Source organism: Pleurodeles waltl, chromosome 5, assembly GCF_031143425.1.
Source record: "Pleurodeles waltl isolate 20211129_DDA chromosome 5, aPleWal1.hap1.20221129, whole genome shotgun sequence".
Taxonomy (NCBI): domain Eukaryota; kingdom Metazoa; phylum Chordata; class Amphibia; order Caudata; family Salamandridae; genus Pleurodeles; species Pleurodeles waltl.
The window spans coordinates 1604813521-1604820878 of record NC_090444.1 but is presented as its reverse complement, the minus strand read 5'-3'; the positions used below and the strand labels follow the sequence as shown (position 1 = coordinate 1604820878).

At 40.9% G+C, this 7358-nt stretch overlaps 1 pseudogene; it reads left to right on the top strand.

The window, feature by feature from the left end:
• The first annotated feature begins 2623 nt into the window (after positions 1-2623).
• On the top strand, positions 2624-2801 carry LOC138297580 (U2 spliceosomal RNA; annotated as a pseudogene).
• Positions 2802-7358: the final 4557 nt, after the last annotated feature.

The window sequence follows — 7358 nt, the reverse complement described above, 5'->3', positions numbered from 1 at the left end:
TATCTGCAAAAAGGGAAAGAAACCATTTTCAATTCCAGAGTGAAGGAAGACGAACAAAACGAAAAATGTAATGCTTTCTTTTTTAAAAAAACAAAACAAAATAACACCCTGTTTTCTTCCTTAGAAAATTTTGAAGGTAAACAAACATCTGATTTAAATGAAATGTTACATCATACACATGCCTTTTTTTCTAAAATATATCAAGAAAAACAGATTGAAGAAAACATCTGTGAAGAATTCCTGGAGGACATCGAACAAACTCTCTCAAAAGAGTCGCAATCCTTTTTGAGCAAACCCTTTGATGGACAAGAATTTTTGGAAGTCTTGTCTAAAGCCCCTACAAATTCATCCCCTGGCCTGGATGGGCTCCCATGGGAATTCTATAAAGTTTTTTGGGGTACCATTGCACAGGATTTTATGAAAATGTTGGAAGAAGCAATTTTAAACAATAATTTACCGGTGTCTTTTTTACAGGGAACTGTAACCCTTTTACATAAGAAAGGAGAAAAACAAAATCTCAACAATTGGAGACCAATCACTCTTTTGAATGTAGATAGCAACATTTTCAGTAAGCTTTTAACCAATAGAATTAAAAAAGTTTTATCCTCTGTAATACACCCAGACCAGACCTGTGCAGTACCAGGGAGGAAGGTCTGGGACAGCCTTATAACAATTCGGGACGCAATATGGATGGCGGTAAGAAATGACTCACCATTGGGAGTTCTATCTTTAGATCTTCAAAAAGCCTTTGATAGCATCTCTCACTCCTACATGTTTAAGGTTTTAACAAAGATGGGCTTTCCACAACATTTTACACAAATGATTCAAATGCTTTACCATAATGCTGCAAGTTCTTTCCAAATCAATGGTTTTTTTACAGATGAAGTTCCAATTAGAACAGGGGTCAGACAAGGGTGTCCCCTCTCACCAGCACTCTTCATCTGTGCTTTGGAACCTTTGCTGTCCACTCTGAGGAAAGACTAAGTGATAAAAGGGATTTTTGTTCCAGGAGCAGGGGGAACACCTGCAAAATGCATTGCTTACATGGACGACATAACAGTCCTATGTCCAGATATTCAATCTGTAAGAAGAACAATTTTGCATGTTAACATTTTTTCTCAAGCTTCAGGTCTTAAACTCAACATGGAGAAAATCAACTGCCTAACAATAGGTAGATGGGACAATCTAGCCAAGATGCAGGTAAACACGACAACACAACCTATTAAAGTGCTAGGCGTTCTCTTTTCAAAAGACACTTCAGGTTCAGTCAATTGGGATTCGGTTATAAACAAAACACAGCAGAAGCTAGGGTTGTGGAAAACTAGATCTTTAACCCTAGTTGGGAAAATCTTGGTAATAAAAGCAGTGATCTTACCTTTAATTCTATATTATGCAATGATTTTCCCTCCACAGAAGCAGATTTTAAATAAATTACAGAAACTGTTGTGCGTCTTTTTTTGGTCATCCAAAATGGAAAAAATAAAGAGAGAAATTGTTTTTAAATCATTAAACAATGGAGGGAAAGACTTACCAAATTTGTACCATTTTACTATGACGAATTACGTATTTCTTTGTCTAAATGCAATAAAAGAAAAAAGAAATATAACGGCATGTTTTGTAAAATATAATGTAAACAATATTTTTAGAAAATATAAACTTGTACCTCCAGATAATGCCATCCCAAATGCCTTTTTTATCCCAAAGATGTATAATGTGATCGATATTTTTTTTTAAAACCTAAGACATTTAAATTTGGACTTGGATGATTTTGCCAACAAAAAGACTTTCAAAGCAGCCATCAAGAGGACCGAGATTCTTTCCCCAGCAAACAATCTCAACGAGGAGCAGTCAAAGAAAACATGGAAGAAAGCCAACCACACTGAACTGACAAACAGCCAAAAGGACTTATGTTGGCTAACAATTCATAAAGGACTTCCTTTAAAAAGTTTTCAGCATAACTGAGGCCTGTCAGCAACACCAAGATGCCCACGGGAGAATTGCCTCGCAGATGAGACGGTTTTACATTTTCTTTGGAACTGTTCCTTTGCACAAAAGACATGGAAAACAATTGGACCCTTGATAAAAGGGATATCGGGACAAAGATCCATAGACTATGAGCTCATCCTTTATGGAATCTCCTCTTCTTTGACAAATACAAAAGACTTATTACTGTGGAAAATTGTGTCATGTATTAAAGAAGGGTTATGGATCACTAGAAATTTAGGAATATACCAACATAAACAGTTTACAATTAAAGATTGTATTAAAATAAGTTTAGATAAATTAATGACTTACTACTGGGTGGATTATAAAATTTATGGTAAAGAAGAAGCAGAAAAAAGATGGAAACAAAAAAATTGGAAGGATTGGGTTTCTTAAAAATCGAAATCACAGTTTTAGCTTCTCATGTACTTTACCAAAATTGACTCATTATAAAGATGTTACTACCTGTATGTAAATAGAGAAATTATGGAACGCACGTATAATTTTGAAATGTGTATTTTGAATCTTTTGTAAACTTGACATGGACCTAACAGATAAAGGCATGACAAGTCAAATGTATCACCACCTGTATGGTTCGGGATTGGTTAAAATGTAAATATGTACTAAAATTTCAATAAAGACTATTTTTACAAAAAAAATAAAAATCTGTTCTTATCAGTTTAATATCTGATACGTCCTCTATCTGGGGACCATATATTAAATTGATTTTTGGAACAGGGAGATGGATTAGGAGCTTGCTCTGTCCACTCCATGCATCAACCTGGTATTGCAGTACTTCCAGGAATGGTGCTTACTTCCCCACCCGGGGTAAACCATGCTGTTGAAAAAAAGACAAAAAAACAAAAGTAGTGCTTCACTGGCACACTCTGTAAAGTGGCACTAAGGTGCTTGAGTGTAAATAAAACCAACCTGGCCACTTTGTGGCAGCTGTGTCTTGTTTGATTTTTTTCCTCTACTCAGAGACTACACTTTGGTAGAGAAAAATGTCAGAAAAAGACTGCATCTCCAGCAGTGTTTTTCTTTCTTTTTTGGATCATTTCACAGGGGAGCGAGTGATGGAAAAGAGGGGAAGCACAGGACAAGAACCCTTTTTTGATCTTCCGCGAGTGAGAGAGAGAGAGAGCACTCAACCTAGTTGCGGCAGAGCAGAAAAAGATATATATATATATATATATATATATATATATATATATATATATATATATATAGTAGTGAGCCGTGGCAGAGCAGAAGAAATGGACACTGTGCATGTCTTCTCGGGGCAGAAGGAAAAGACAGAGCCCTTTTCCTTCTTTGCCCGCCTCCGAACACCCACGAACGGCTAAGCCTTATCTATAGGCCTAGGCCACAGGACAGCAGAGTCCTGGGCAAGCGAGGTGCTGGCCGCTTTCTGCCAGGGTGCTGTCCAGGGTGGCCCGGCCTTCCGACCCAGGACTTGCCTTCTCTCATCTCTGCCATTCGGGAGGGGGCAACCTTATAGCTCCGGTATAGACAAACTCGGGCTGCTGTTTTCGGAGTGGCAGTGCACTGGAGGGATCTGTCCTTTTAAGGACCATCGCTCCTGGAGTATCCTCTGCTGTTACAACATCACGTAACAGCCTTTCATTCTTCTTCATTTTTGGCAGCATTCAGTTCAGCTTGGAATTGAGGCACGGAGGCTCTAGGGGGCACTTCACTGGTGTGCCTCCTTGTGTGGCCCCCAGCTGGGGCTCCCCTCCACATCCCTCCTTGCTCATCTGGGTTGGCTGTCCTAATCAGACAAATTTTCTTCCCTGGAAGACCTCAGGACTGCGCCTTCCTGGCCTGGTAAGACTATAGCAGACAACCTTTTAACTCTTTCACCTCCTTGGCTGTCCTTTTCCTTTCTCTCCTGCATGTTTCTCTAGCACCAATGGCTAATTTACAGAACCACCCGGGCTTTAGATTATATTCCAAACTCCTTGTAAGTGGAAGTCAGCTAAGCTTTCCGTAAAACCAAGACTTTAGTGTTTATTATTGCGTCATTATTAAAAGATGCATGTAGTGTTGCCAAGACTGCTATTGAGTGTGTGCAAGATTTTTCTAATCGAGGAGTCTTTGACATTACCTTCTCTAGCACTTCAATATGTCATATGCTGTTACACAAGTTGACTGAACGCACCAATCCTACTATCAAGAATGGGCTGATTAATTCCAATGTTTGCGCCAAAGGAGGTGGTGGTACATATGTACAATCCCTAAACGGATCCTCAGCTGATTGAAGTCTTTTTGTCCCGCTACTGCTCCAAAATCCAAGGGGGGCAGAAAATTAAGAATATTTGTGGCATATGGAATGGTAAACTGAGGTATGTGGTGACATTTAAGGAGGACCCCACTGGCATCCAGAAGCTTGCTCATCCCTCGCAAACTTTCAGCCTAGGGGTCAACAAAGGGTTCTTAGTATATTCAGGGCAATCCGTGTTCTGTCACCTTTGCCAACAATGTGGGCACTCCAAGTTCAATGTTCTGTGGCTGTTTGCAGGAACTGCGGGGGAGTGGATCATAAGGCCCAGGAATGTTCTGCCCCCAAAAAATGCATCTATGTGGCAGCGAAAACCATCTCTTTAAGTCTTGCCCCAAAAAAGACTTTTCTTATGCCCAAGCAGTCGGTGCCTCTGGACCTGCTGGGCTGGCCGCCGGACCTGCTGCGTCGGCCGCAGTCCCTGCACACTCCAAGGGCTTGTCGGCAAAAGAGCATGTTGCAACACAGGATTTGACCATTTATAATAAAGGAACACTAGACCTGCCAGAGCTTGATCCACAGGGAGAGGTCATAGAGTCAGCTCTCTTCCAACATGCTCTCGCCCGAGGAGAGTTAGCTCAACAAATAATTGAGGAAGAACAGGACCGTATTGATGCAGAGCACATCAAGAGAAAAGCCTTAGAGAAACAGAAACACCGCTTGGAATCCCAAGACCCATCTACAGGTGCCAAGGGGCAAGTATTCACTTCTGACTCCAAGGACGCAAGCCCATCAGAGGTTTGTGTTCTGGAAACGCCTCCTTTAGTCACAAGTGAACAGCAAACAGGTGCAGCAAAAGTACGCAGCCCTCTGCTCCTGAGACTGTTATTGACCCGACTGCTCCTACTTCTTTTCAACAAAACCTGGATATTAGCCCCAAAATGGACCATAGTGGGTGGACTACCTATCTGTCCCACAAACGTAAAAGCCAAGGGTCCAAACCAGTGGTGGACAAACCTTTGCCAGCTAGAACAAAGAGGTGCACAACATCCTTGGACCGACTCTCCAAAGGAAGTCGTTTTGCTCCTCTTCACCGCCTGTTGGACTCTGAGGAGGTCTTCCAGGGTATTGCTCAAGAACTAGAGGTGAGTGACAGTCAGCCTATAGATCTGGATGCAACTGCCGATTTGGAAGGTTTGGCTGCTAGCATCGCTAGTGTTTCTCTTCCTGGCAGCGATGGGGACCAATCATCCCCAGAATAAACATGCTAAGTTTTTTCATTTTACACCTTCTCATGCTAGTCTCCATTGCCTCCTGCAATGTAGGTGGCATGAGTACAACTCTCACTAAGACAGTGGTGTTAGACTTTTGTATAACACTTCCAGCTGATGTAATTTGCTTGCAGGAATGCCATCTACAACCTCGTCGAGATTATTCCATTTATAGTGATGCTTGGGAAAGGGGTCCCTTGGTGTGGTCGGGAGGGGCTAATAAAAATGATGGGGTGGCTATTCTTTTTCAACATAAACATTGGCAAATTCTAGATGAAAAAAATATATATCTAGGTAGAGCAATCCTTCTTTCACTGCACATGGATGGTGTCTCTCTCCGGGTATGTATTGTTTATGGTCCCGCACAAAACTCTGACAGAGAATCCTTGTTTAACCTAATCAAACCCTTTCTTACAGGAGCAGTTCCAATAATTTTGGCAGGAGATTTCAACTGTCTTCTGCATAAAAAAGATTGCCAAGATCCGCAGGGGGAGTATGGTTTGGATATCACCTCCAAATTCTTACAGACCATGGTTTTTGATTTAGAACTGTACGATACTTACTCTAAACATTTCCCTCCTCGTACAGGCTTCACTTGGGGAGCAGCACATGGTAACACCTGCTCCCATATTGATTTCATTTTTGCATCAAACGCCTTAGTTTCCAAATTTAGTCAGATATCCCATTTAGCTTCTCTGACCACACTTACTTTGTACTACACTTACTATTGCCGCACAGCCACCCCAAGCTCATGGGTACTGCAAATTGAATTGCACTTTATTGTGTAATGAACAGATTTGCGAGCGCTATTGCCATTGTTATAATAAATGGGCACGCCACAAAGCAGCTTTTCTCAATGACTGTCAATGGTGGAAATGGGTGAAACAGAAAACGATGTTCTTTTTTCAGACACAGGGTGCTCAACACCGAAAGAAGGATGGGAAGTCTTTTGCAATATTCAACAGCCTCTCCTCCTTCTCCGGCAGCTTAGTGAAGCAGGCAAAAATGTAAGTACTGCCATGAACCAACTTAAAACAGAGCTGACTATTTGGCTCCAACAGAAATGTAGATCTATTATGTTTCAGGCCCAGGTTCGTACTTTCCAAGAGGATTAAAAATGCACCTCGTTCTTTTTCCGCAAAGCTACAAAACACCACAAACCTCTTACAGTATTACGTAATCAAGATAGGATGAGATTTCAGGGTACACAACGGTCAATCCATTCCATTTCGATTTTACAAAGACTTGTATGACCCCCCTCCCACTGTTCTTTCCTTGTCCGCCATTAAAAATTATTGTACTTTCCTAACGGATGCCTTCGATCACAGTCAACAGGATCATCTCAACAAGGAATTCTCAGGAGATGAATTCCTCTCCACCTTGCAGTCAGCACCTACAGGTTCCAGCCCAGGTATGGATGGTCTTCCATGGGAATTTTATTGAAAGTTTTGGGACATTCTTTTTGTCAACATTATGGCTATGATTAAGGGAGGGTTTGACAATCATAATTTTTCTAAAGACTTTGCTATGGGAGTTATTGTTTTGATTTATAAAAAAGAAGGCAAAACTTCTTTACATAACTGGAGACCCATTTCTCTTCCGAATGTGGGTTATAAACTAGAATACAAGATCTTGGCTGGTAGGCTTAGGACCGATTTATACCTGTGCATCTACCTGAATCAAACCTGCGCTCTCAATGTTGCTATATTGTTGATAGTTTAACTACCATCAGAGATGTGATTTAATAAACCACAGAACACCAAAATTCTATGGGGGGTTTAAGTTAGGATTTTCACAAAGCGTTTGACATTATCTCACATGTTTTTTTGTTTCATGTATTAGAACATTTGAAGGTTTCTCACAAGTTTATCTCCAAGGTTTCT